At 41.2% G+C, this 26,601-nt stretch overlaps 1 protein-coding gene across 10 annotated transcripts in view; it reads left to right on the top strand.

Annotated features, from left to right (window-relative positions):
• Window positions 1-26,601, top strand: part of LOC138737196 (serine/threonine-protein kinase MRCK alpha-like) — a 653,014-nt gene that overhangs the window by 91,366 nt on the left and 535,047 nt on the right. The window lies entirely within an intron of this gene.

Raw genomic sequence — 26,601 nt, 5'->3', positions numbered from 1 at the left:
TGAGATACTGTGTAGTTCCTCAGACTTTGCTGCATCCAGTGTTCTTTGCCATTTTTTTATATCCTGGAGTGTATCATACTGGCTAAAAACTTGCTTTTCTGTTGGTGGATATCTTAGATTAAAATCAATTTTGCTCTTCTACAGAAGCACAGTTGGCGTAGCAGTCAGTGCAATGCCTTTACAGTGCCAGCAATTGGGACAGGACTAGGGTTCGAATCCCACGCTGCCTGTAAGGAGTTTGTATGTTCTTCCCGTGTTTGCGCGAGTTTTCTCCAGGGTCTTTGGTTTCCTCCCACCGTCCAAAATTACTGGGGATGTAGTTGTGAACTGAAATGGCCTGTTACTGTCCTGTCTGTCAAAATTAAATTTTTTTAAAAATCCAGTGCTCCCTTTGTGTTCTCTACATCAGAGAGACTGGATGCAGACTGGCAGATCGCTCAATCTACTGCAATCGTGGGGATTTCCCAGTGATAACCTAGTTCAATTCCCCACCCCATTCCCATGCTGACATGTCACTCTATGGTCTCGTGCACTGAAACCACCCACAAGCAAGTTGGAGGAACAACATGTCACATTCCATCTGGGCACCCTCCAACCAGATAGCATTGACATCAACTTATCCGGTTCCGTTAGCCTCTTTCCTCTTTTTTTTCCTTGTCTCCATTCCCTCTGCATTCACATCAATTCTCATCTTTCTTCTCCTGTCCTGCTATCAATGTCCACTTATCACCTTTTGTCTGTTGGTCTGTGTTCCTCTCCCTGCCCCATCTTCCTTCCTCCCCCAGCCTTTTAATCCAGGCACTTGGTTGTTTTTACTCGTATTTGAAGAAGGCCCAAAATGTTATTCACCTTTACCTCCAATGACGCTGCTGAGTTCCTCCTGCACTTGGGTGCTTTTACAACAGTCACAGTGTCTGCAGACTTTACATTTCACTGAAAAATGCTTGAGCCGGGGCGTGGCAAGATGGCGTAGAGTCTAGACGTGTAATTTTGACCTCTCTGGCCGGACTTTTAAGTACCCGTTTTTTAACCCTTTGTTTTCAAGTTTAAACTTCTTAAATTTTAGTTTAAAGTACTAAGGAATTATTATGGCCATTAATGGTAAAAAGATTAAACCTCAAGTGCAGAAGAAGTTACATTTTCGAAGTACTGAAGATTGGGGGCCTAAACAACTTGCTACATCCTCAGGTTTAATTTCTTCAGTGCCTAAACTACAAAGACTGCCTATGGGAGCTGAAAAAAAAACTGTCTACTACTCACCAAGTGAAGGACAACGCTGGAATTACCCGTTCTCTGGAAGAAGGTGCGTGTTCCCATGTAGTGGATCCCGATTCTGGCAGCCTGCCGATTTTAACGGAGGGAGCACGCAGGAAGACGACTCCATTGCTTGAAATGCTTCAGGAAGTACTCCAACCTGAAGATTTCGACCTTTTTCGTGATTTAAAAAAAAAATGCCGAGGAAGTCGGGGTGCCGTCACTGGGAGTCCAGACCCGCAGTAAGACTGTTAAACTGCCTGTTGTTGAGTTGCGGCAGGAGCTGCAGTTACCTGGTTCTTCCACTACATTAGAGAAAGCAGGGCTGAGCTTTTCCGAATTAAAATGCTGTCATTCAGCCTATAATGAATGAGATGGCTCAAAGGATGTTCAGAATTGAATACAGTTAAAACACGTGTAGAGGCATCTTGTGAAGATTTTAAAAAATTTCAGTCTGTCTTTTTGGAATGTCAACAACAAGTGGTTGTTGAAGGTTGAAAAATCTGTTCTTGAATTGCGAAAACGTGAGAAGGAGTTAGAGAAGAAAATAGACTATTTGGAGAATCAAAGCAGAAGGAATAATGTGAAAATTGTTGGTTTGCCAGAAGGTATGGAAGGACGAGATCCTCTTTGTTTTTTTACATATTGTATCCCACAAGTACTAGGGCAAGAATTTTTTTCTGAAGGCTTGGTATTGGAAAGGGCTCATAGAGCTTTAAGGAGATCACCTTTACCTGGTCAACCACCGAGACCTGTAATAATTCGATGTTTGAATTATTTGGATAGAGAAGTAATACTTCGACTGGCGGTACAAAATGCGAGAAAACGACAAACTCCGTTATTGATTCAGAATAGCAGAGTTTTTTTCTACTCTGATTTGAGTCAAGAGATCATTCAACGTTGACGTCGATTTAATCCAATTAAAGAAGTTTTGTCGCGTAAAAGTTAAAGTCTACTTTTCGCTATCCGGCAGTGTTGAAGGTGTTTCATGGAGACTATCAATTTCGTTTTTTTGAGGATGATCATGAAGCAATGATTTTTGCTGATTCATTGCCAGATGTAAGAGGACAAAGACGCAGTCCACCATTGTCTCCTAAAGAAAAATCTGGTTGTTCTAGAAATGGTAGAAATGGGAAAAACAGGAATGGAAAGAGTCCAACTTCTTTTGAAATGTGATCATCGAGTTTGGAATTTCTTGGATGAATAGAAGAATCTTCTTATTCTTATTTTACTTTTTATGTTATTATGATATTTTGAGATTATTTTTTGTTCGGCTGGGGAGGATGAGATTTGTTCTAGGTTCTATTAGTCATCAGCCACTGGTGGGTGATCCACACCCAAATTTTGTTTAGGGATTACTACCTTTTGGTAGTTTTTGTTTTGGGGAGGGGGGAGGGGGGATTTTGTTAATTTTTTTAAATTATTTTTATTTTATCTAGCTTTTACTTTGTGATTTTTTTTCTCCTATTGGAGGGCCTATATACGATGATTTGAGTTTTTATATAAAGATATTGTTGGTTTTTAGTAATATTAGTAGATATGTTAAAGTTGAGGTTTGCTACTTTTAATGTTCGAGGTTTAAACAGTCCGATTAAGCGTAATGATGAGGGACAGCTATGGTATTGATAAGAATTCTTTGTTTCTTTATTTTTAAATTTGATCTTTGGTAAAACGTGTTTGGTAGAGATATGATTTTATCTGAAATGATTAAATTTGAGACTTCTTATGAAGGTACCAGAGAAGGGTTATATTTCATTTATGTATTAAATATTATAGGATGGTACGGATAAAAAGGGTTGGGATAAATCCAAATTTGTATAAGATTAAAATACCTTTAGATCTGATAGTATCTTTATTGGGCAGTTTGCAACCTCTGAAAGGTTTGGGTTTAGATAAATTTCAACTTGCTTTTGTATATTTAGCATTATTTGTAGAGAAAAAATGTATTGCTAGTACGTGGAAAGATACAAATATGATTGATATTAATAGAGGGCATAATGAGAGGACATACTGTTTAATAATGGAAAAAATTACGTATGTTTTGCGTGATAACTATAGCTTTTTAGTAAGTGGTTGTTATATTCAGAATATTTACATTTCAATTTATGTTGATTAGATTTTAATATGTATGTTTAATTTTTCCTTAATATTTTTTTTTCCTTAATGACTCTCCTTAGGAGAGCTGGCTGAAGAGGGGAGGGGTTTTTTTTTACCCTTTTTCGATTTTTTTCTATAAAATATAACGTTCATGTTTTTGGTTTATTGTTGTATATGTTATTTACTATCTGTATTTTGAATGAATAAATAAAGTGTAAAAAAAATGCTTGAGCCTTGCTTTTACTGCTCATTTATATAAGGAAGGACATTTCTTGGAGCTAACAGAAGCTGGAGGACCTCAGCAGTTCAGGCAGCATCCATGGTCAGTGAAAATTTTTCGATTGGGACGTTTATTAAGACTAAAGTGGGAAATGGTGATATTAAGTGGGAAAATGTAAAAAAAAGAAAGAATCTGGGGCAGGGCTAAGAGGTAATAGTTCGGAGAGGTGGAGATGCCACAAACAGACTATCCAGCTGAGGCAGAACTTTGCATGCACATTATCTAACTTGATTTATTGCATTATACTCTGCATGGCTTCCTCCACATCAGGGAGACCAAATGCAGATTGGGTGATCTTTTTGTAGAGCATCTTGAGTTCTGACTGGGGGATCAAAGCAGAACTATCAATAGCCAACCACTTCCATTTCTATGGGCATTATTCATGACTAATTATGATAAGGCTACATAGTTTTTATCTGAGTCATTAGTTGTGTAGCTCTTTCACCTACATGATTTTTCTTTACCATCAGTGTTAATGAAATCCATTGTTGCATTGTAACATTTGATATTTCATTATGCTTGGAGCTACTCTTCTGTACTTGCCCTTCTGCAGTCCTCCTTGAACTAGGATCAATCCCTGGCTTGATCAGGTGCGCTAAGATCCAGATTGGCATAAGTATCCTTGAAAACTCGGCCAGTTTTGACAGTACAGCTGCTTCCAAGCAACGCTTGCTGATGCGTGTTGATGTTGAACACCATATTACATTCTATGTCCTTGCTACTTTCAATCATCAACCAAGTGTTATAGTGTGGTGGTATGCCATTAGGCAGGCGAACCGGCCCTGCTTGTCACGCATGCGGTGGGGCAGCCGGCCAAAATGGTGCTGTCGGGGGGGAGGGGGTATCCTCCCGACCTCAGCACCGGGCTCAGAAGCCCACGCTTGGGGACCCATGTGACGCCCCGGTGACGCCAGGGCCCCACAGCGCAGTTCTCAGTCAGGTCCGGGCTGGGAGTATAAGACCAGCCAGGCAGCCTGCAATAAATCAGTTTTTGCTCATTGAACTCAACCCGTCTGGTTGTGTGATCCTTCAGTTAGCAGTGCAGCCGCTGCTACAATTGGTGACTCCAACATGAACGACCCTTCGATCAATGCTATAGCCATCAAGCTTCCTGACTTCTGGGTTCACGAGCTGGAGACCTGGTTCAGCCACGCAGAAGCTCAGTTTCACCTCCGCCAGATTTCGTCGGATTCAACCAAGTTTACCATGTGGTCACCGCCCTGGACTAGGCCATTGCCAAACGAGTGCTGCCCCTCGTTCAGCACCTATCCGTGGAAGATAAGTATGGCACCATCAAGCGGGTGCTCACCGACTCTCTCGGCCTCTCCAGGCGCCAGTATGCCGCTTGGATGCTGTGCCTCGACGTCTTGAGGGCAGAACTCCAATTGAGTTGATGGACGATATGCTCGTGCTCATGGGCGATCACACTAACTACCCACTCTTCGAGCCCATCTTCCTTGACCATCTGCCTGAAGATATCCGGCCATTACTGTCCCAGGAGAGCTTCGTCGACCCTAGGAAGGTCGCTCAAAAGGCTCAGTAGCTATGGCTTGAACGATTCTTGGAGGGCTCAGCAGTCCAGCAGGTTACGAGCCATGGGCATGACCACGCCAAGCCTTCCTCTAGCACTGCGGTGGAACACCCAGCCCCTGCAGGGGCCTCAAAGAGCACAGCCAGAAGCAAGTCATCCACTTCAGGCCTCTGCTTCTTACACCAGCACTGGGGAGCCACGGCTCAGAAGTGTCATCAGCCCTGCTTGTCCAGGTAAACGAGCAGGCCGGCTGCTGCTAATGGCTGCGGCAGCTGGCCAAGAACACAGCCTTCTTTGCCTGTGGGATTCAGTCAGTGGCCGACACTTCCCCGTCGACACTGGGGCCCAGATCAGCGTCATCCTGGCCACAGCCTTCGAGTCCCGGAACTGGCCTCGAAAACCTCCCTTCCGTGCAGCCATTTCGATGGAGATCCGAATGTATGGAGACAAGACCGTCCACTTCCAGATCGGCCAGCGGAAGTTCTCATGGAGGTTCATCGTTTCGTCCCTTACAACTGTCATCCTGGGTGTCGACTTCCTCCTCGCCCACGGACTCCTAGTTGACATTCGAAGTAGGCGACTGGTAGATGCCCGTACCTTCCAATCCATTGCCTCAACGCCTCCTGCACAGAGCAGCCACAGATGGCCACGGTCAGCACGCCCAAGGACGAGTTTCAGCGTATCCTGGATGAGTCCCATCTCTCCTGAAGCCACAGTTCTCCACCGCCTCACCACGCCACGGGTTGTTTCATTGCATCCCCACCCAAGGCCCACTGGTCCACCTCAAGGCACACCGGCTCCCGCCAGATAAGCTCCAGATAGTGAAAGAAGAGTTCTTGCATCTGCAGGAGCTGGAGATCATTCGACGCTCGACAGTTCTTGGGCCTCACCACTCCACCTGGATCCGAAAGCCTCCGGCGGCTGGCGCCCCTGCAGAGATTATCAACGGCTTAACAATGCAACAGTACCTGACTGTCGCCTGATCCCTCACATCCAGGATTTTATGGCCAACCTGCATGGTATCCTCCAAAGTTGACCTGGTGCGCAGGTATCACCAAATCCTGGTGTACCCCGAGGACATACCCAAAACGGCCATCATCACACCCTTCGGCTTGTTCGAGTTCCTACACATGCCATTCGGGCTCAAGAACGCCGCCCAGACCTTCCAGCGTCTTATGGACACAGTGGGCAGGGATTTGAATTTTCTATTCATTGACCTGGATGACATCCTTGTCGCCAGCAGAGACTGGGCACAACACAAGTCTCACCTGCGCACTCTCTTCTTCCGACTGGCCGACTTCAGCCTAACGATCAATCTGGCCAAGTGCCATTTCGGGAAAGAGTCCATGCAGTTCCTGGGCCATACCATCACAGCCGAAGGAGCCACACTTGCCTCTACGAAGGTCGCTGCAATCAGGGAGTTCCCATGCCAGGACAACCTCAAGGGGCTACAGGAGTTGGCGAGTATGGTCAATTTCTATAACTGCTTCATTCCAGACACTGCGCGCATCATACAGCAGCTTTTTGCCCTCATCGCGGCCAAAGACAAGACACTCGCCTGCACTCCAGAGGCCAGCAGGGCATTCGAAGCCACGAAAGATGCCCTCGCGAAAACTACCCTGCTCGTCCACCCACGCACCGACCTGCATATGGCACTCTCTGTCGATGCCTCTACCACAGCCGTCGGCGCTGTCATGGAGCAGCAGGTGAATGGACAGTGGAAACCACTGGCATTCTTTAGCCGACTTCTTCGCCCGTTAGAGCGGAAGAATAGCGCTTTCGATCGTGAGTTGCTGGGCATGTACCTGGCAGTGTGTCATTTCCGCTATTTCTTGGAGGGGGAGGCCTTTCACCATTTTTAACGACCACAAACCCCTCACTCAGGTGCTTGCTATGATAAGAGATCCCTGGTTGGCCCGCCAACAGAGTCATCTCTCCTTCTTGTTGGAGTTCACCACCGACATTCGGCACAAGGCGGGGAAAGATAATGTGGTTGCCGACGCACTCTCGTAACCATCCATTTGCTTGCTGACACCCAGCCTCGACTTTGACCAGCTTGCCCGGGACCAAAAATCCGACGAGGAGACGCAGGCCTTAAGGACTGCCATCACGGGCCTGTGGTTCCAGGACCTCCCGATGAGCGCACCGTCCTGTGCGATGTCTCCATGGGCACCCCGCGACCAGTGGTTCCCCATCAGTGATGCAGGCAAGTCTTCCACCATATCCATGACCTTTCCCACCCTTCCATCATGTCCATGGTCTGTATGGTGGCAGAACATTTCGTCTGGCATGGGCTTCGGAAACAGATTGTGGACTGGGCCAGAACCTGCACCCATTCCCAGCTTTCCAAGGTACACAGGCACATCAGACTGCCCATACAAGATTTTAAACACATCCGGGAAAGGTTCAGCCACGTACATGTGCATTGCCGAACCCTTACCCATTTCCTGAGGTAACCGTTACCTTTTCACAGTGGTAGACTGCACCACTCGTTGGCCCGAGGCGATCTCGATGCCAGATGCCTCCATGGACCCCTGTTCCTGAGCGCTTTTGAACGGTTGGCTTACCCGGTTCGGCATTTCGAACCACCTCTGCACTCTGGGCACTGCTCGCCATTAGGCTGGGGATCGAGCTAAATCACACCATGGCCTATCACCCACAGGCCAATGGGCTAGTCGAGTGATTCCACCGCCACTTTAAGTTGAGGGGGGGGGAAGGATAAAGGGGTGGATCAGGAAGTGGAGGGGAGAAAGGGTCTAAGGGAGGGAGGGGAGGGTTGGGAAAGTTGAATATTTCAAGGATGACTTCTTGTTGAACAATACAGCACTGCAGAAGGTTCTTCTGTCCCATGAAATTCGTTCAGCCAAATTACACTCCCAATTAATCTTCTAATCCTATATGTTTTGGAGAGTGGGAGTAAACCAGAGCTCCCAGAGAAAATCCATGTAGGTCATGGGGAGAGCATCCAAACTCCTTGCAGACAGTGCCAGTGTGTCGCTGTTATTATTAACCACTGTATTGGGGGAATTATGATGAAGTGTCTGAAACTGGTCCCCAAAAGTTTGTCTGCAAAAACTGACAAGGGTCTGCAAGTTTGCCGTTGCTCATTTTGCTTGTGAAGCAGTCTATACAAATGATTGAGTTCTTGGCGATATTTTAAAAGTTGAACATTTGGTTCTTGCAGAGCTATTTTGATTGTTGGAGTTGGGCAAAATCTGCTCCATATTTATCTTTGCAAGATCAATTGCAGCCGTGCAGTTGAGCTAATTATATATTAGGAAATGTATTTTGAATACCAGTAGGTCACATATTGCACTCACAAATAATGGAGCAGTGATTTTGTTACAAATCATACGTAATGGTTTTAAGATTTTGAAATGGATGAAACAAATGAGAAGATGTTTTTATCAAAAATTGAATTCACTTTTTAAAGATGGGTTAGTGTTCAGATAAAGCATATTATAAATTTCAGAAATTGTTTTACTTGAGCTTGATTGGTCAAAGGGTCTGTTTTATGCTGTAGAGCTGTATTTTCTGATTATTTCTAATTATTTATCTCCAATGTAATCTTTGTTTTCTCTTTGGTTACATGCATTTCCCCATCACATTTCATTTCTCCTTTTTGTTTAGTTGCTGAAGGATTACCTCATATTAATGGAGGTGGTTCTGAGAGTGAAACAGTTGTATGCCTTGGGATATTAAAATCTGAAGTAAGAATGAAATGACTTTGTACTCTATTTAAATTCATTAAACAATTTGGGTAAATAGGACAGATATCAATATTGATGTGGTGGTGTACAGGAAGGAGCTAGAGAATCTGGTGGGATGCTGTCAAGATAACTACATCTCCTTCAGCGTCAGCAAAATGAAGGAGTTCTTCATTGACTTCTGGAAGTGGAGGGAAGCCCACCCCATCTGTCTTAACAGTGCTGAAATGGAGATGGTGAGAGCTTTGAACTTTTAGGAGTTTCACCAATAACCTGTCCTGGTGCAATTCCTCTACTTGGAAACATGAGGAAATTTTCCCCTTACTGATTTTTCCAGATGAACCATGGGAAAATATCCCCTCTGGATGCATAACAGCTTAATATGAGAACTACTCTGCCCCAGACTGCAAGAAACTCAAGTCATCACACAAACCACTCTCCCATCCATTCAAAAAGGGTTATGACTTGAAATGTTGACTGACCATTCATCTCCATGATGCTGCTTGACCTGCGGATTCAAATCAGAGCATGAAACAGTCCTTCAGCCCAACTTGTCCATGCCAACCAATTTGTTATTCTGGGGTGGTCCTATTTGCCTGCCTTTGGCCAACATCAATCCCTTTCTATCCATGTATCTGTCTTAATTGTATCTGCTTCTATCACAATCTCTGTATGTTTCTGATCGACCCACTGAGTTCTTCTAGTAGATTATGAATTGCAGATGAAAACATTTTGACAACTTTCATAGCTCACTTGTAATCCTGGCTGGTTCTTATTTCCTTCATCTTAGCTGGTACATTGCATAAAATTTACCTTTCTCATTGCTCACTCCCATTATCCCTCTGTTGATGCGCACGTTCAATGTTTTAAGACTATAAGTTGACAATTTAGTGTTGTGCATTTGTGTTGAAAAAGATGGTAACTTTTATAACATTGAATAAGGAAAGAAAAGATTTGGTAGATGCACTCTTCCATTCTTCATTGTTGTAAAATTTACTCTTTATGGAGGATTCTACTGTGTCTGACTGTTAAAAGGAGAGTAGACCAAAGCCACAACCTATTTTGGATGATTTGTGTTCTATTTTATTCTTGAGCTGTTGTCTTCTTTGACATTGTAATATTTTGTGAAACATCTTCTTGGTTTGGTTTTACTTCTTAAATATAGATCTGATTCTAATGAACTGTAAATCCATTCAATATATTCCCTATTTGCACTTTTTCTATATTATTGAACTTTATCGATAGTGGAAAAATGAGGACATTTAACAGACTTTAGTTCTATTTGTGAGTGCAGGAAGTGGAAACACTAAAACTAGCTTAATAATTGTTGCAGCTTGGTTTCTCCATGTGGTTCCTGTTGACTTAATCATGGGTTTCTCAGTACTTCCGCTGTGTGTCATAGAGGATATTGTGGATTCCTTCAAATGGGGAGTGTGGTAATTGATATAACCTAAGGAAATCCTGTGGCTTAGAAGAATGGTATAATGTGACTGTGATGTTCGCACTAGACAATTAGCCTGAGGGGTGGAATACATTGTTGTATAGTCACCCAACACCACTTACTTCAAAAGGGCATCTGTCATGCTGGTGCCCAAGATGGTGTGCTTCAATGACTAGTTGCATCTGCTCTGGTGAGATTGGTCATTAAGCAATTCAACTCTTGGCTCAAGAAGGACCTGGACCCACTTCAGTTCACCTACCTTCAGAACAGGTTAATAGTTATCTTGTTAGCCCTTCATCTGGATTGTGTTAAATTGTATTACTAAATTTGGCTCCCAACACAATATATAAATGCACAGGCGGCACCACTGTTGTTTTTTTTCTCGAAACTTTATTTATTAATTTTAACATATGAAGAAAGTAAGTAATTCACGAACAGAAAAAATACAAAATAAAGTAATACAAGTACAAAGTAACATAGTTAATACAATACCAATCTCGGCATCTCCCCCTAACAACTAAAAACTAAGACTAAAAAAAAACTATTTTTAACCCTTAAACCCCCCCTCCCCATCCCCACGATAAAGAGTGAAGAATTAATACTATTAGTATAATAATTAAAAAATATATATATTAAAAAAAAAGATCGATTATATATAAAAAAACCCAAAAAAAATTAATTAAGTATTAATTATTAATCAAAATGTTTTAAATCATTTTAGAATATATATGAAAAAACAAAAACAAAAAGAACTTAAACAAAAAAAACCAACTAATAATAAAAAAAACTAAAAAAAAAAGAAAATATATATATATATAGAAAAAATATATAATAAAAAAAAGTTTTTTTAAAGAAAAAAAAAGATTAATTCAAACTTATTTAAATTGTATATAATCAAAAAAAGGGGTCCACTTTAACGCACCACTGTTGTTTCATGAATAACGTGAAATGATGAATTAAATTGATTTGGGTGGAGTCAGACCAACAAACATGTTATCAATGTCACCAAGACCAAGGAGAAAGGAGAGACAGAGGAACGATACATCTCTCTTTATTTATGAACTACACACTTGTCTTCATTTATGGGATGGTGGCGGGGAGTGTTAGTTCTGTCATCTTACTGGAAGTCCACACATTGGAGGACCTCTCCTGGAGCCAGTGTATCGAAGTAACTGATACCTTTTGGATGAGATATTAAGTTCATATGAACCCATGATACCTATTGGAAAAGAATAAAACAGCCCTCCCAATGTCCAAGCAATCATTTAATCAATCAACAAACAGTACTAAACAGAATAATTGGTCATGTATCTCACAACTTTTGTAGGACTTCGTACTCAACTACCTGCCAGTGAATACACTCCAAAAATGCTTCATTGTCTGAGAAAACTTTGGGATAACCTGCTGCGATGAATGTGCTATGATTAAGTTTTAGTCTCATGTTAAAACTATGTATAAATAGATAGAGAGAGAGAGAGAGAGAGAGCGATCGATCGATCGATCAATCGCGCTAGCTAGCTAGCTATCTAGCTATATTAGTAAAAGTTAGTTTTGGGTGTACAGGGCTCATTTACCTTCCATAGACACATGGTTTTTTGCAGGTGTTAGCTGGCTTCAGCACAAAGATAACACAGTATCATTTTAAACACACATGGTTCTTTGAGATGGAAGATGGAGAACCATTTGCAGAGATGGAATGGCTGCTGATTGAAGTTGAAGTCAAGAGATGAAAAGATTTGATGGTTCTTGAAATACTGAAAATAGTAGGTGTTGTCTCAGAAGCATCTGCGTAAATGCACAGCCATTTTATGTCCATATGGACAGAGGTATAAGTGGACTTTGATGCTTTTAGCACGTCTGCATGAAAAGGCATTATGAACTTCAAAGACAGAAATGATGTTGCATACGTGGGCCATGAGGGATTTGGAAAAATGTATTGTCAAATTCAGACAGACATTTTTGGATCAGTTCAGAAGTTAAGACCCTCTGTGACACACACAGTAATTTGAACCTTGTGAAAGATAGGGTTGAATTACAGTAGCCAGAATAGGTGCTGTTATGTGTATTCTAAGAGTTTTCTGTAAATCCATACTTGTCAAAATAGATATTTGAAAAGTTTGTGTTCCATTCAAAAATGCTGGGGTGACATGGTTAGTGTAGCAGTTAGCGCAATGCTGTTACAGTGCAAGTAATCAGGACTGGAGTTTGAATACTGTGCTGTCTGTAAGGAGTTTGCGCGTTCTTCCTGTGTCATTGTGGGTTTTCTCTGGGGGCTGCTGTTTCCTTCCATTGTTGAAAGTGTACCAGAGATTGTAGGTCAATTGGGTGTAAATGGGCAGCACGGACTTGTGGATTGAAAGAGGCTGATATTATGCTGCATGTCTAACTTTAAAAAATTAAATTAACCAAAGCACACATCCCTTGAACTTCTGTATGACTATTAATAGTGCAGCAAGAAAGAGTTATTGTCCTTAAGAAAAAGGAGACAAAAACAGGAAATGCTTAGCATGCCAATCAACATCTGAAGGATTTAGGTTAGTACTTTTGCAGTAACCTTTCATTAGAATTATAAAACAGATGTGCGCAATGAGCTCCAAAATTAAGCCTTGCACATTGCTTAAATATTTTCTGTCAGAATTTTCTATTATCCCATAAAGCCTGTCTGTAACTAGCTTGAATAGTTATTTAAGTCTGTCTAAATACAATGGACCTTCAAACTGAGGTCTTCTTTACACCCTGAGATGCATGTAAAAATCCTTCTCTATTTGAAGGACAGGGAAGTTCTATGTCCAATGTTTCTCAGTTCACCAACAGTCAGAGGCAGTTGACTTTGGATAGATTTCTTTGATTTCGTAATTTTCTATATTTACAGCTCTGTTAGATGTTTTTCCCTTAATAGAGTCTTTGTGAGGACATCACTGGCGATGATAAAGTGATTCTAAAACTATGAATATGTATCAACTATCTCTTTGTATTTATTTTCTCTTATTGGGGTAATTTAATGAATTATTTTGTTTTTAAAACGAAAGTACGAGTTTGTCTGCAGCAAGTAAGAATTTTAATGCATATGTACATTGTGCTGCATGTATAAAAGTAATCATCATTATTAAAATTATTTGGGGGCTCATACCCCCAAATAATCAGTCTCTAATGATGCCAAACCTTTGGCTACCCTTTATTTCCTATAGATGCTGCACGATTTGCTGAGTTTCTCCAGCTATTTTGTGTATTGCCCTAATATGGAACAAGGATCCAGGATCTGTCCTGATGCAGGGAGATGCAGAAGATAGCCTGAAGTAGAAGCTTGAAAGATTTATTCAGTAGAGTGGAGTATTATAAGACAACCTTGAAATCTTTTGATGACAACGGGAATGGTGGAGCTTGATTATACCGGTCAAAAAAGAATTTAACATGTGAAAAGTGTGCATGTGAAGAATAATGTTTTACCTGGCAAATTCTAGCAAAAATTATAAGCAGGCAAAAGTGGTATTTTTAAGTGTGAAACACCATGATCAGTTGGTATTTGGACCATTGCCAGTCCTCACCATGACATTCTTGTGTTTACCAAAGTTCCTGGAGAGTTCCATCTGCTTTGTATGTTTGGTGTATGTGTATTGGAGAGATGTTGTTTGAACCAGGAGAATCAGGACAGCGTTACATTTAGAATGTAGGTTAATGCTGAATTGTGGTTTTAGGTTCAGTATATTTTTAAAATTAAATAGAAATGTGCTTAGCTAAGCCCTTTTTTAAATAAATTTGGTGTTTCATTTTCTTTGTTTTGTTGCTTTGGTGAAACTAATTTAGTAAATTGTTTAAAAGGGAATTGGAAAAATTATTTTGGAGTTATTGGAAGAAAGCTAGTGCGATATTAGGCTAGGTAGCTCTTGTAACAAAAGCACTAGTGATCTGATTGATGAAATGGCTTAATTTTCACCTTTGATATTCCAGAAAGCTGAACATTGGATCTCTTTTTGTGAAGCAAACCAGTAGGTTGGATCTAGTTTCCAGGTTAATGATGGTGATTCCTTGACCGGGATTTGGAGTTGAAGTAGGATACATAGATTGAGCCAAAATGCTAATATTTGTAGGTGCTCTCCATGAGCACTTGACCCAATTCACCTTTGAGAAGGAATGGCTTCCAATCATTCTGATACTGGTTCCTATGGGCCTTTCCAGACTGACAATGAACACTAAGTATAGTTGCCTAATGTTGGTTTGGATTCCAAGTGTTGTCAGTGACTGCCGAGTTTTTCTAACTTGTTTGACCGTAACAGGCTTAAATCTTCACATCTGTACTATGAGCAAGACTGCTACATTTCACTTAATGGAGACGTGAAAAATTTCAGATGCTGGAATCTGGAACAGTATTTGACTTCATCAGTAACAATGATGAGTTGCACTACAGAGAAGAGATGTAAAATCTCATGAAAATGCTGCAAGAGTAACAACCTGAATCTCAAAGGACAAGATTAAGGAAATAACCGTGGACTTCAGGAGGACCAGGAACAACCACCCGTCTCTACAGTTTCTTGGAGTTCACTTAACGAGTGACCTATCATGTACACTCGTATCTCCTCACTTGTCAGGAAGGCGCAACAGCAACTGCACTTCCTGAGAAGACTGAAGCGTGTAAGGCTACTGGTCACTATTATGTCAACCTTCTACAGGAGCTTTGTCGAGAGTGTCCTGGCAGGCTGCATCACAGTATGGTACAGTTGCTGCAGAGAAATGGATTGGAGGTCAATCCACAGGACCATAAGAATGCCAGAAAGAATCACGGGAGTCTCCCCCCCCCCCCCCATCAATGTGATCTACTGGGATCATTGTCTGTGAAGAGGGCTCACAAAATCGTTGCGGGTCCCTTCCACCTTGCATACAGCATCTTTCAGCTGCTCCCATGGGGAAGAGATCCAGGAGGATCAGAGCCAGCACCACCAGACTGAGGAACAGCTTCTTCCCACAGGTAGTGAGAATGATGAACAACCAAAGGAACAGCTCACATTAACCATCTGAGACTCTCATATTTATTTGTGTAGATAAATCTTGTCCTGCTTATGTATTGTTTGTATGTTTGTTCGATCTGGTTGTGTGTCTGTGTCTTTTGCACCAAGGACCAGAGAACACTATTTGGTCAGGTTCACTTGTACAGTCAGATGACAGTAAACTCGACTGACTTGAACAAGGATCAAATTGCTGGAAGAACTCAACAGATCAGGAGACAAAGGGGTGGTTGACATTTTAGTTGAAAGTGTATTGGGCTGAGAGTGTAAAAGGGGATCAGCAATATAAAGAGATGGCGGGGAGTGATTGGTGGATCAAGGTGAGGAGGGTTAGATGGATCCAGGTGGGTGATAAAAGGGTGGAGAGAGTGACAGGGGCCTGGCAGTAATTTTGATACAATAAGACTCCAAATTATTGGTTAATTGCAGGTTATAAAATTAAGCCCATAAACACTTTTTATGGGTCTAATGGAAAACTATAGAATTCTGCTCAATACTTGAGACTTAAAGTTGCTATTGATGCTATTTAAAATGAGTCAACTATAGGATAAATAAAACTAAGTGCTGGTAGCCAATGAGAATCAGGCTTCACATTCAGTGAGTGAAACCAGAATCAGGTGGTTAAAGTACATAAGAGTGTTTGATAAGGACATGAAGAGGTTAAAAAAATACGCACTTGGTGCTGATGATTGGACAATTTAACTTGCAAAATATTTCTCAGAAATATTTTGCACACTTCCATATCATGACACAGGTATTCCCACTTCTAGAAAGTTCGTTTTACACCACTTCGTCTTTACGAAAGACCTACATTAGTAACCGTTTTTGCTAACCAAAAGAAATCGGGATGATTTTCGCTTTACGAAAATAGGCGAAAAGCAGAAATAACATTCAATTTTTGTTTTGCAGCGAGCCATTATAGAGGCAGTGTACACCCCGAGTAGCAAGAGTAGTGTCGCCAAGCTTCTTCCCTGGGCACTACCCTCAGCATCAAGCCGCCGTAGCTTTGAACTGTGTCTGAGTATCTGTAGGCTATTTCATGCCAGGCCTCCGCCTGGAGCCTGGCTTCAAGAGCGGATTGAAAACTTAAAACTCACGTGACAGAATATAGATATGTTTTTGGAAGATAAATTGGGGCAGGTATTTTAGTGTAGGTCTCATACAAACACTTTAAAACAGATTTTATTTGAAATACTGGAGCTCTGCTAATGCTAGACATGTCAGCATCAGAACCTTTGCAGAAGCTTTGGAGAGTGCCCAAGAGACTTTACTAATGGATTGTTGCTTACAAAAAGGCAACAGGTGAAAGAACCTGTCAGAGCTGCATTCTGTCTGGAGTGGAACTTGCTGTTCTAGGAGGGCCATGTGGTTTTGCAAGCAGAGAGTGTCGAACAGGCTTTTTCTCTCTGGGGGAGAGAGAGAGAGAGATCAGTTCTACAGTTTTACAGGCAGCAACAGCAACTGGAACAGGACAAGCTGGAAAACCTGTGGAAAACCCCATTTGGAAGACAGGTTGTGAGTACTTAGTTCAGCCTGATCAAAGCCATTGTGGTTCATGAAAGAAGAGAGGACTGGCTGTCTAATGTTTCACTTGAAATAGGAGAAACAAAATGGAACTCTGTGGTGACCTGAAAGAAAGAGGTTATCATCTGGAGAACCCTGAAGCCGCAAGTTTCTTTGGCAAAACACTGAAGTAGCTGATTAGAAAGGAATCAGTTATATGTGTCCAGCATACAACAAATCTCTCTCTGAAAACCGACAAGAACCTTCTTGAGCAGTAGCCATTTACCTTTCAAGCACCAAAGGATGGTGAACTTTATAAATGTTAAATTCTGTGCACAGTATCAGAATTGCCTGCAGGCAGTGAACTTGGAGGAATGAGAAGTGAGATTGGACTGTGAATCCAAGAACTTTTCTGAACTTACTCACACATTATATACACGTGCATTTAGAATTAGAAGGGGGTTAAGTTAGGTTAATTAAGTCAATAGTGGTAAGTTAACGTTTGATTCTATTTTCATGTTTAAAGGTAATTAAAAGCAACTTTTGTTTAAGTAACCATTTGTCTTGGTGAATATCTATTGCTGCTGGGTTTTGGAGTCCTCTGGGCTCGTAACACTTACCTTTCATAGACAGCCCTAAAAGGCTGCTCCATCGTCACATTCATATGGAGAGGTGCCTCGTAGTGCCGTCTGGATCCGATGGAGGCGGGCAACTTGTGCCGTAGCACAACCCATCATAAATATGCGTCAGAGCAATGGCTGTCTTTCCTACCCATAATCCCCCATGCAGCTGGAACTGCTCTGTTTTTCCTAGAACAATTTCAGCTGCATGGGGGATTATGGGTAGGGAAGACAGCTATTGCTCTGCCACATTTTGAGCCGCAGAGAGCGGCCCCAAAGGCCAAAGAGTCCCAGTGATGCTGTCACAGCCTGCACCAGCTGCCCCCTGATGGCTCCGGCCAGCACCCCCCCCCCCGCCCCAAAGAATCCCACCCACTACCCCTGTCTTCAGGGGGTCATTGCGGGAGAGGGTGAGTGGGGAGATGGTTCGCAGGCTGACGGCATCATCAACCTGCTGCCCCTAACTAGCTGCTTGCAATGGTTGTACATTCAGGTCAGGCAGCGGAACACTGTGCTCTGCCAACTATCCTTCCCCAAGAAGGGTTGGAATCGACGCCTTGGAGCCGGCCACGACGCATTCAGAGGCGTTAGGGTGAAGAACCTCTGCCTTTACAGACGTGTGTTTTCCCTGCTTTAAAGTTCTTGTGGTTTATCTTGATTTATTTTGTCCATCCGTTAGTAAGATGAGTCCTAAGGTATCACAAAAGCCTAAGACAGCTTGTAAGGGTGTTATGCTTAGCGTAAATCTGTTTGTAATTAAGTGTTTCTATCGTGCTGAACAAAATAAAGACATTGTGTGTGCGTTGAATTGGCTTGTGTCCACCATTCATACTATTTACAGAGAAAGAGAGATTAGATTTTATACATTAAGTAATTTACTGCATTAGGTTTTGTGTCTTATTTGGTAGGTTATTTTTTGAGTCTGGGAACATTCAAAAATTTTCCCCATGTAAATTAATGGTAATTGCTTCTTTGCTTTATGCCATTTTGGCTTTTCATAGGAATGCTTTACTTTTGGACACCTGTAATTATTAAATTAAGGATCAAATGAAACCTACCTATTCAGAGTAAAATTAAGGAAGTCACTAACTGATTTGTTATATTTTCATGTATAATGCTTCTGTTTGGAGCCTTCATTTGCTTTTTAACATTTTAAAGGTGCCATAAAAATGCAGTTTGCTATTGTTAAATCAGACCTGCAATAGCTTTACTTTAGTAAAGCTTTTGACAAAGTTCCCCAAAGGTGGAGGCATTAGGTATAAATAAAGAGGTAGTGAAATGGATTCAACAATGGTTGGATGGGAGGTGTCAGAGAGTAGTGGTGGAAAATTGTTTGTCCAATTGGAGGCCGGTGACTAGTGGAGTTCCTCAGGGATCGGTCCTGGGTCCTCTATTGTTTGTTATATATATTAATGATCTGGAAGTAGGGGTGGAGAATTGGATAAGCAAGTTTGCGGATGACAAAGATTGGTGGTGTTGTGGACAGTGAGGTAGATTACCGTAGATTAAAAGGTGATTTAGGAAGGCTGGAGGTGTGGGCTGAGAAATGGCTGATGGAATTTAATAGAGATAAATATGAGGTGCTACATTTTGGAAAGGCAAATTTAAATAGGTCATATACATTGAATGGTAGACAATTGAGGAGTGCAGAGCAACAAAGGGATTTAGGAGTTATGGTAAATAGTACCCTCAAGGCTGATACTCAGGTAGATGGTGTGGTGAAGAAGGCATTTGGAATGTTGGCCTTCATAAATCGAAGTATTGAATTCAAGAGTAGGGAGGTTATGATGAAATTGTACAAGGCATTGGTGAGGCCAAATTTGGTGTATTGTGTACAGTTTTGGTCACCAAATTATAGGAAAGATATAAACAAAATAGAGAGGGCAGAGAAGGTTCATGAGAATGTTGACAGGATTTCAAGGTCTGAGTTACAGGGAAAGGTTGTGCAGACTGGGGCTTTTTTCTCTGGAGCGTAAAGATTGAGAGGGGACTTGATAGAGGTGTTTAAGATTTTAAAAAGGACAGACAGAGTAAATGTGGATAGGCTTTTTCAATTAAGAAAGGGGGAGATTCAAACTAGAGGACATGGTTTAAGATTGAAGGGAGAAAATTATAAGGGGAACATGAGGGGAAATTTCTTTACGCAGAGGGTGGTGGGGATGTGGAATGAGCTTCCGGCAGACGTGGTCGAGGCGGGATCATTGGTTACATTTAAGGAAAGACTGGATCGTTACATGGATAGGAGGGGACTAGAGGGGTATGGACCGGGTGCTGGTCAGTGGGTCTAGGAGGGTGGGGATTTGCTACGGCATGGACTAGTAGGGCCGAATTGACCTGTTCTGTGCTGTAAGTGGTTATATGGTTATATAAGTAATCTGCTTGAAATAAATTCTGTGATGCCAAAACATTGAACTAGGGACCTTTCTAGCTTGTAATGGAGCAAAACTAGATAGTGAATTTATCTTATTTGAGAAGGTTTCTCTTTATATGTTGAGGGAGAAATACCATTATAGTATTAAGTGGAGATTTTATGTTGATGAGTTAATAAGTGGGTTTACGTGCTGGTTATTAAATAATTGCATAAAAATGTGGAAAAATAGATTTGTAAGGAACACATACTGGGTAGCAAATAAAACAGTATATTTGTACCTCTAACAGTGTTAAATTTTACTGAAGATTGAATATGAATATTGAAATCCTTTGTACTTAATTAAGAAATGACAAGTCCTTCCAAGTTGGAGAATTTAATTTTTTTTAGCTCAGCTGATCTATTGACTCTGACTTCTAGCATGTGGCATTACTTGTGCTTGTTCGCATTGGATGGCTGTTGACAGCTGAAAAGAGGAAAATTACAGAGTTTATGTATTTTTGAATTGTTACAGACTTGATGCTTTTCAAAATTCCTTACTTCACATTCAGTATTTGCATACATATGACTTTGGGACATTAAAAGTGCAAATAGACGGAACAAAGAAACTATACATGAAAGTTCTTTATTTTTAATGTACAGACTTGTAGCTACAGTATTTAAAAGAAAAATCTAAATCTGAATCAAACTTAACATGTTTCTCTGAATTTGCAATTTGTCAATGTATGTTTTATCAGTTGCACACACAAACTTCTACTCCAATTCCTTTCTTGTAATGTGATTACAACAGCAAAACAGGGACCAAAATAAACATGTCTGAAGTGTTCTTGTCCTGTTTTTCAAAAACCAAGAGTAGACTTCAAAAGGCTGTTGTATGGGGTAATTTTGTTTGGCCAATCTGGTGTCTGTTTACTGAAGCCATCTCCATTGACATTGCTGCTTGTTCTATTCCTGGGAAGACAAGAATTTGGAGCAGCTGCTCTGCAAATATGGTTGGCATGCATTATAAAGCATAGGGAGAACAATTTAGACCATTGCCCTCACCCCCCCCCCCCATAGCTTTTGCATTGAAGTTAAGCCTGAGTTAAATCTGCATTTTCTAGTTTTAAGTGATTCTGTTTTTGATATAAATTTTAGCTTTTAATTTGTTCTGTAACCTTCGTGGAGTTGTTGTTGAATAGAGACAATGGAAGGCCTGCCTAAAGCTTATTATTCATGTACTAATTGTGTCAACCGCTTTCCATCATGAGTTCTAAGAATTTGACTTGGACTAAAAGCCATTCATCCATGGGAACCATGCCTTCCAGAAGTTAATTTATGGGCTCTTTTCAATTTATTTTAATCTCTGACTGCGGAGCAACCCCAAAATTTCCAGGAGCCAATAATTCCCATCTTACGAATTTAATGTTGTGGTTTCTATTATTTATCCTTCATTCAGAACCTAGAATAGAACAGTATGTACAGGAACGAACCCTTCAACTAATGACGTCTGCACTGACCATGATGCCACTTTAAACTAATCTCATCTGCCTGCATTTGAACTATATCACTCCAATCCATTTATTCATGTGTCTATCTAAATGCCTCTTGAATGTTGTTATCTTATTTGCTTCCTCTACTGGCCCTGACAGCACATTCCAGACTCCTACCGCTCTCTGTGTATAAAAGAAAAGTTTGTGTTGCCAACCACCTTCAAACTTTAGCCATCTCAGTTTAAATCTAAGCCTTCTAGTATTAAAAGGTTACATTTTGTGCAAAATACTGACTTTCTACATAATTGTATTCTTTCAGGTAGCTCCTCTGTCTCCAATACACAATAGAAAATAATCCAAATTTGTCCAACCCGTCCTTCTCACTAATACTCTCTAATCCAGGCATTATCATGGTGAATTTTCTTTGCATCATCTCCAAAGCCTCTGCAACCTTAAAGTAATTCAGTGACTAACACGGTACACAATATTCCATATAGGGCCCAAAACTTTACACTGTTACATCATGACTTTTAGATTTATTTATTGTTTGCATCTGTAACAAGATTTAGTGGAAAAATGTTCTTTTGTGTGCTTACTTAGAGTCACCCATGTTCTGAGACACTTTTCAGAAATGAAAGGAGATAAAGGAAAGAAAAAGTCCCTTGTATCAGTGAATGGTCGAGGATCATGCTTGCTTCCTCCCATGCAGTCGACTCTAAGCCTCCCGTAGCCGCTGCAGCTTTATCCACTGCTTCTTATTTCTGCTCTTCTCATGTTGTCCAGGGGTTGGGTGAGTCTGCAGACAGTGACATATTCAGCTGCAGCTATTATTGTTTTGACCTGATGGGAATGCCTTTAGCTACTGAGCCCAAGCTGTAGCCTGTGTTAAGCCACTTGGCCTCCATGTCACCCTTGTGGAATTGTTTGAGGCTGCCACAGTGTTTCTTCAGCTTGGCCCTGGCAGGCCTAATTTTATCCTCAATGCTCAATGTTGAACCCCTTCTTTACAACCCTATTATCTTGTACTGTTACTTTCACGAAGCTATGAATTGAACCCAAGTTCCCTTTGTACCTTATTCCTCCCAAGGATCCTGTATATATTTTTCATTTGACCTGCTAAAGTGCAACACTTGACATTTGTCCAGAATAAATGCCATCTTCCATTTATCAGCCTATATTTCGAACTGATCTATATCCTTCTGTATCATTTGACAATCTTCCTCACTATCCACCACATGCAAGAGGTCTCATCACTGCAGAACACCATTGGTTATAGGCCTCCATTGGAATGTTTTAATAAAAACCCAGCAGTGGACCAGTGAGGAATTAGCAGATGAAGGACCCACACAGGCTAAGGGCAGCTGCAGACTGGTTCATGGGAATGTCTATGCCATGGGATTTGAGAGGGTGTTGAGGGAAAGGGCCGTGGGCGCTGAAAGCTTCTTGATTGTATTGGATGTAAGGACCTGGTGCTTGGGTTGCCAAATGATTGAACTGGGGTCTGTGTGGCTGCAGGAGCACTGAGGTGAATCAACAGACACTCAGTAGGCACTTAGAGTTTAAAAAAAATGCGAACTAAAGGTGCAAATTCTCTGCCTTTAGTTCGCAGAACTTGCCCTCATAAATGCTCTCTGACCGGCTCTGAGGCGCCGACTCTAATCCCTCTTTGACCTAGTGTCAGCAATGGAGTGCACCACTCCGCCATGCATCATGAATGTACTGCTGCTGTGGTGACATCAGCATGAGACACAGGAGTAGGATTTTTAAAATGCTGACAGCGCACAGGATTTCTGCCTGGACACTTAAGACTGGCTGCAATCATCGCAATCTACTTTCCTACCTGTTCTGGGGTCGCCATTCTCCACTCTAGGGCTCCTTCTACACTGGGCATATGTGCATGACGTTAACTCAGTGGGTGGCGCTGCGGCACCAGTTGCATCACCTCCATTGGCTCCAGAGGACGCACACTCTAAATGTGCCGCAAGAGCAGCCCTAAAAAAGTAAGTCTCTGACTGTTAAGGGGGACTGGGTAATGCTAATGGAAACTCTGTTTGCCTGACAGCAGGCAGAAGGACATTTTGTGTAATATTTCTATTTTTTTATGACAATAAAGGGAATGTTGAATCTACTGTTTCAAAAAAACTTGAATGCACCAAACAGATTTTGCCCCATCTGAACCTCTGGTACTTGGAATGTCCCAGTCAATGTAGGGAAAGTCTCTGACGATACAAAATGCTTTTCAATCTCTTTTTGTATCTCCCACTGCCTGTTAGGAGCCCTTAGTATAATACCATCTTAGTGATTGCACTTTTCTTGTTGCTGAATATTCATGTTGCCGATTTAGATATGTGCTCCAGGATGACCTCTCTTGCATCTGTGGCATCATGCAACTTTCCCACCTCTTCATCCCACTTACTGGGAGTGATCTTTCCATACTAGGGTAATTTAATTTTTTTTACAAAAGTACCTGTTTGCTGCAGCAAGTAAGGAATGTTCTAACCATCTGAGACTCTCATATGTACAAAACAATATTTATTTGTATAGATGAATTATTTGTCGTGCATATCCATTGTTTGTCTGTATGTGTGTTTGCGTCTGGTGTATCTGCATGCTTTGCACCAAGGACCAGAGAATGCTCTTTCATTGGGTTTTACTTGTTCAATCTTTTACAAGTCCAGAGGATCCCCAAAACCCAGCAGCAATTGATATGTACCACGACAAAAGGTTACTTAAACAAAAATTGCTTTTAATTATCTTTGAACATGAAAATAGAATCAAACTTTAACTTATCTCTATTGACTCACTTCACCTACTTAACCTCCTTCTAATTATAATCACAAGTGTGCAATGTGTGTGTAAGATCAGCAAAGTTCTTTGGTTCACAGTCCAATCTCACTGGATGCAGGCAATTCTTGTACTGTGCACAGAAGTTAACATTAATAAAGTTCACCAGGTAAATGGTTACCACTCAGAAGGGTTCTTGTTGGTTTTCAGAGAGAGATTTTCTTGTTTCAGGTCACTATAGAGTTCCTTTCTGTTTCTTCTATTCCAAGGGAAACACCGGAGAGCCAGTCCTCTCCTTTGACCAGGCTGTCTTCCAAAGCTTGCCAGCTTGACCCTCTGGAACCAATGCCTCTGTGTGTGTGTGTGTGTGTGTGTGTGTGTGTGTGTGTCTCTCTCTCTCTCTCACTCCCTCCAACACTGAGAGCAAAACCTGTTTTTTCTCTGCTCTCTGCCTGCAAAGATCACATGACCTTCGAGACAGTAAATGCTCTTTTCCAGACAAAGCTGCTACTGCCTGTTGTTACATTTGTTGCCTTCTGCCAACAACAGTCCACCATAAGTCTCTAAGCATCTTGCAAAAGCTCCTGCAAAAATTCTGTGTTTTAAAGTGTTTGTGTGACCTGCTCTAACAAACCTTTCCCAATTTATCTCCCAAACACCTCTAAATACCCTGTCATAAATCAACTGACAATAAACTTTACATGTTGAGCTGGCAGTCCTACCTTTCTCTTAACCAAGACTTTTGTGATGACCACAACATCATAATTCCATGCACTAATCCAGCCTCTAAGTTCATCTGATTTATCTTTAGGACTTTTCATTGAAATAAATGAACTTCAGCTCATTTGTCCCATTGTATTCATTAATCTGGCCTTATCTGTCTTTCCTTTCAGACTTCGTCTAGTTATTTTAAACCATTTAATTCATTGGGGTGGATTGAGTATAAAAGTTGGGAAGTCATGTGTTGCATCTGTATAAAACTTTGGTTAGGGAGCATTTGGAGTATTGTGTGCAAATCTGATGCATTACAGGCAAGATGTAGAGGCTTCGGGAGGGTGCAGAAGTGGTTCACCAGAATATTGCTGAAATTAGAGATCTGTTGGATAAACTTTGTTTTCTGCAAAACATCGGAAGGGAGACATGATAGAGGCGCAAAAAATATAGATGGTCTTGAATAGCATTGTGTAATATCTTGTGCATTGAGATATGGTGATAAGTTTTGTTTTCATACATTTTTGTCAGGTCATCTTGTGCAATAATAAAACATCAGTGCAGGGTGTAGAGTTACAGTGAATCAAAAAATTCAAGGAAGAACATTGTCTTTTACAATGAGAGGTCCATTTAAGAGCTTGGTCATAGCAGGAAAGAAATTGTCCTTGAATCTGGAGGTTTGTGTTTTCAAGCTTGTGTATCTTCTGACCTGAGGTCCTTACAGCTTTCCCAAGACAGTGGAAGCTATAGACAGTTGATGGAGGGAGTTTAGTTTGCACAATGGCTTGATCAGTGTTCACAACTCTGGAGTTGTTTTGGAAGTCTAAGGCAGAGCAGCTTCCATACCAAGATGTGATTCATCCAGACATGACACTTTCAATGGTTTATCTGTGAAAATCGTCCTTGGGGACACGCTGAATTTCCTTGGGTTCATGAGAAGGTAGAGCGTTGGTACATTTCCTTGGTTGTAGACTGATGTGGTTGAATCATGACAGATTGTTGGCCACATTTACTCCTAATAAATTAAAACTCTCTACTTTAGTTCTGGGAATATTTATTGTCTGTTTCCCATGTGTATTTACAGTCTTTCACTTTAATTCAATTAGTTTATTATTATAGTTTTTACATACCTGTTTGGCGCAGCAGATAAGAATTTTGGTGCTTCTGTATATTGTACAATATGTATGACAATGAACTCATTATTGTACACTTCATTGTTATATACCATTACCAATTTAACTAGAACATGTTTGATGGAGATCTTTGATGAATGATCCTCATTGGCCTTGTATATCTGAATGTCAAAATGATGAAAAATTAATCACTATTCTGTAACCTATATTTACTATGACCCTGACAAGGCAATAATAATGATCGGATGCAAGATACTCCCTCACCAGCTGTGCTTTTTAATGTGCTCATTTAACTAATGAGTACTTTTGCAGCACAATTAAGTAGCACACTTAAACTGTAGGAGAACCACGCTACATTTACCAAGTATGTACTGCTTTTTGTTAACTGTCCTTGAGAATTTGAACTGCAGTCCCTTTTGGTGAGGTACACTTTGAACACTTGGGTAGAAATTCTGGGATTTAAACATTTCAGATCCAGGAATGGTTCATTTCCAAGGCAGGGTGATGGATGTTTTTTTAATTTATTCTTTTGCAAGATGTGAACACCATTGACAATGCCGGCAGCATTTATTGTTGGCCTTAATTATCCCTGATTTAAGGAGGCACATTGATGGGGCTGGACCTGGACAAGGTGTGAACAGCAAGTTCCTCCGTGAAGGATATTAGGGGAATTAAGGGATATAGTAAAAAGGCAGGTAGG

The sequence above is a fragment of the Narcine bancroftii genome, chromosome 6, assembly GCF_036971445.1.
Source record: "Narcine bancroftii isolate sNarBan1 chromosome 6, sNarBan1.hap1, whole genome shotgun sequence".
NCBI classification, from domain to species: Eukaryota; Metazoa; Chordata; class Chondrichthyes; order Torpediniformes; family Narcinidae; genus Narcine; species Narcine bancroftii.
The sequence above is the reverse complement of the archived record's forward strand: the minus strand, read 5'-3'. Positions and strand labels throughout refer to the sequence as shown.